Consider the following 4,547-nt stretch of genomic DNA (forward strand, 5'->3'; position numbering starts at 1 on the left):
CCCAGGTTGAGTGATTTTAGAGGCATGAAACTAGCGCAGATATTTAGGAAAGTGGTTGCCATGGACAACAGTCAATTATGCAGTTTAGCAGTCATGACTAGGGCTGACGATTTAACTTATATAAACTTATATCTAACTTAATTAATTGCGTTCATTTTTTTTACGCGTTATTTTTAGTCAAATTAATTGCACTGAATTAACGCGTTAAAAAAATTAACGCAATTTCCTGAGAAATGCAAGCTTGTAGTACCACCTGTTTACTCCAGAGGGCAGTAAGTGAAACTTCAGCTGTGTGGCAACGCGCAGTTTCAATGTACACCTGACGCAGTTCAGTTTAATTCGATTAAAAATGTTAATCGATTGACAGCCCTAGTCATTACATAACAATTAGGGCTGTAAATCATTTCCATTTTTAATCCAATGAATTACGCGATATGCCGATTAACAGATCGAATTAAACTCAATTAATCACATATAGAAATATTTGCTGAGAAAGCCCTCAAATACCAATAATAGTGCAATTAACTGTATAAAATAAAATGCGTTAAAAAAAGGAGTCATGTCCCCAGACCCTATTTAGGAATATTCCTTCCATCGGAGAAATTCAAGCTTGAAGTACCACCTGTTTCCAGGAGGGGGCAGTAAGCACAACTCTAGCTGTATTGAACTTTGTCAAAGTGCAGCTGTACAGAGAACAATCCACACTCAGGCTTTCTTGACACATGCAACAGGACAAGATGAGAATGCCTTCTTGCTATTACTGGCCCATTGTACAAAGGTGCCTCACTTTGTTCCTGACAGGCAGCAGATGCCCTAACCCCGCCCCCAACCTAATCCTAAACCATTTGGTTAGGCTTACCAGGAGTAGCCTACCAGGAACAACGGACGGCACCTTTCACCCATCATGCATTTATCGTGGCAGACGAGTAAAGTACTGATAAGTTCATTTGGAGTGGTGGTGTAGTGGCTAAAGCACATAACTGGTAATCAGAAGGTTGCTGGTTCGACCCCAACAGCCACCACCATTGTGTCCTTGAGTAAGACACTTAACTGGGTTAAGTTAAACGAACGTTTTGAGATTCCTGCATTCGGAATTGTGCTGCGTCCTGCTGCTATTGAATGCAATACCGTGATTGACCAATCAGAATTAATTATGATATGTACTGTTTTAGGTTTGGACAACATCACTCTCTGCCACTGTGCTGCTAAGCCGGTGTGTGTGGCTCTGCAGAAAGGTTATGAAGTTTTTTACCCATTTAACATGGAGTTCAGTCTGCTAGCTTGCTGTATGCTGTACGTAATGTGGAAGAACGTGGGCCGCCGGGTGATGGGCGGACACCAGGAACGGAAGATCTCACTGCAAGTGGTGTTCCGTGGCATGGTACTGCTGGGGCCTGTACTGGGTTTACTGGTGCTGCTAACGGGTAGCACTGTGCTAGTGCTGTACCAGACGCGGGTTGGACAAAAAGCCCAATGCAACACTATATCTGTGATATTCTATGGCTTTCACTTGGGTGTAATTCCCATCATGGTGCTATGCTCTGTAGCAGGAACGTTACTACAGAGAACTCAGAAGATGGGTAACGGGCACAGGGGTAACCCAGTACATGCATTGGGACAACCAGTTGATGAAAACCCCACCCGAAGTCTAGATGAGGTGTTGCTGATGGGTACAGCACTGGGCCAGATCTCTCTGTCGTACTTATCGCTAGGTGCGGAATGTCTCAGGGATTCAACAGCATCATGGAAAAGCTGGACTTCTCCTTCTCCATTCTCAGTCTGTTGGAGCTCTTAGTGCAGAACATGTTTATTATCCAGGGACTGAATACAAACGCTCATACACACACCGCAAATGTGCAGACTGGAGAAAGCAACGTCTATAAGGTTGGTTTTATACACTACAAATATTGAGTGTTTTAGAAGCATTTAACACATTATAAGCTAATAATGAATGTATTCATAAGGAGCAGGAGCATGTTTTGCGAGGGGGAGGGACGGACCCACCTGCCCCGCCTACTTGCCAACAGAAACGCCGTGACACTCGTGACTGGAACAAGACGGTTATTCGGGAGATCAGCGCTTTTCTTATCCTGTCTAACATCATGGTGAGACATTATGTTTGTGTGTCAATTGCATTGTGTTGTTGTTAAAGTGGTCATATCATCAGGAACCAAATCTAATGTCATTCGAAAATATGCTTTATCTTCCCATTCCAAAAACGTCCAATTATTAAATCTAAGCTGCAAAGTCGATGTTCAGAAACGCAGCCGGCAACATTTTTGCAGAATGATATAATACGTGGTTCATTTCAAGTGTCGCGGCTGTTCCGAGGTGAAATGCCCACTGCGTGCCGCTAAAAGCGAGTTAAATGTTCTCCCAAACAGATGAGGTTAATTAAAGCTATTGAGTTTCAATCAACGAAACCGACCTCCCTACCCTAAACCTTAAACCTAAACCTGATCGATAGTGTCCGAAAAAAAGCAAATGTGAGAATAAAAACACAACCACGTCATTTTGTGCTGCTTCTATGACACTTTCAGCTCAGGCGTTGACTTGCGTGCTCTTCAGGACAAGTTACAGCACAAGTGCAACACTCTATCAGTTGAGCCCCATATGGAAATGTAATATATGTACATATATGAAATATGTCAATTTTTGTTCCTACCCTCACCTATGGTCATGAAGGCTGGGTCATGACCGAAAGAACTAGGTCGCGAGTACAAGCGGCCGAAATGGGCTTCCTCAGAAGGGTGGCGGGCTTCTCCCTTAGAGATAGGGTGAGGAGCTCAGTCATCCGTGAGGAGCTCAGAGTAGAGCCGCTGCTTCTTTGCGTCGAAAGGATTCAGTTGAGGTGGTTTGGGCATCTGGTAAGGACGCCCCCTAGGGGCCTCCCTAGGGAGGTGTTTCAGGCACGTCCAGCTGAGAGGAGGCCTCGGGGAAGACCCAGGATTAGGTGGAGAGATTACATCTCCACACTGGCCTGGGAACGCCTCAGGGCCCCCCAGTCAGAGCTGGTTAATGTGGCTCAGGATAGGGAAGTTTGGGGCCCCCTGCTGGAGCAGCTGCCCCCGCAACCCGACTTCGGATAAGCGGTTGAAGATGGATGGAATATATCCACATAGAAAGTGAAAACATATATGTACATATATATCTGCCCATATATAAAACCTATTAGAAAATGGAACAATTTCATATATTGACATATAAAACTAGCCCATATATTTTGTCTTTTATATATGTCACATATATAATTATTAGGGCTGTCAATCGATTAAAATTCTTAATCAAATTAATTACATGGTGTCCCGATTAATTAATCGCATATACAAATATTTGCTGAGAAAGCCCCTCATATAACAATAATTCAATATATAATGATGAAATAATGATACATAGTTATCTTTAAATATAAAAAAATTAATATATATATATATATATAAAATTAAAAAAAATTCAGATGTACACCTGCATTTTGTAATTAAAGGACGATTAAATAAAATGATGCCGAAATAATAATAAAGATAAAAAAATATTATTATAGTGATTTCTGCGATTAAATGCGTTCATTATTTTAACGCGTTATTTTTTGTATAATTACTCGCGCGCTATTAACGCGTTAACTCGACAGCCCTAATAATTATCAATATACATTACATATATTTCTTTGTATAAATGTGCAAAATACAAACTACACATACTGTATATGCATAGCATATTGCTTACATACATGTGACATATATGTCCCTAATATATGTTTTTATATAATCTTAGTATATATTTTACATTTAAAATGAAATATATATATAATATATTTTGAATATATAAATGGCATATATAAAAATATTGTGTGCACATATATTTTGAATAAATGTTATGTTCTTATATTATGTATATTAATTGCAAAATATTTTGCATTAATGTATGATGTAAACTAAACAAATGTAAAAAAAAAAAAACATGCTTTCATTAATTTCTTAGATATATTTAAATATAGATTATGGAAATTAGAAAACTACTGAACACACAACTATATTATATACAAACACAATATTACAACAAAACATAAAACAAGCCCAGAACAGGAAAATCCACCAACAGGTATATGATACAACCTATTTTTTAAGTTTGTTGAGTCTTTTTGGATGTCCGCAGCTCAGTGACCTTTTGATTAATAGATTAATCGCATATACAAATATTTGCTGAGAAAGCCCCTCATATAACAATAATTCAATATATAATGATTATACATATTTATATCAATATATGATTATACATAGTTATCTTTAAATATTTTTAAATTATATATATATATATATATATATATATATATATATATATAATAAAAAATATTAAGATAATTAAAATGCATTACATTCTTGTGGCAGAAGAGTTCATCATTGATAAGAAAATACAAAAAGCGTCTTTAGAATACAATGTATTGTTTACTACCATATGTCAATCATTGGCATCTTAAAATAAGTTTGAAGGAAATTTCTTTGATTTTAATTGTGATTAGATATTTATGGGGTAATTTCCGAATTTTGCAC

The 4,547-nt window shown here is 38.0% G+C and overlaps 1 pseudogene; it reads left to right on the forward strand.

Moving 5' to 3' along the window:
• Positions 1 to 2,105, forward strand: part of LOC127642868 (proton channel OTOP3-like) — a 3,246-nt pseudogene extending 1,141 nt beyond the window's left edge.
• Positions 2,106 to 4,547: the final 2,442 nt, after the last annotated feature.

Source organism: Xyrauchen texanus, unplaced genomic scaffold (genome assembly GCF_025860055.1).
Source record: "Xyrauchen texanus isolate HMW12.3.18 unplaced genomic scaffold, RBS_HiC_50CHRs HiC_scaffold_986, whole genome shotgun sequence".
Lineage (NCBI taxonomy): Eukaryota > Metazoa > Chordata > Actinopteri > Cypriniformes > Catostomidae > Xyrauchen > Xyrauchen texanus.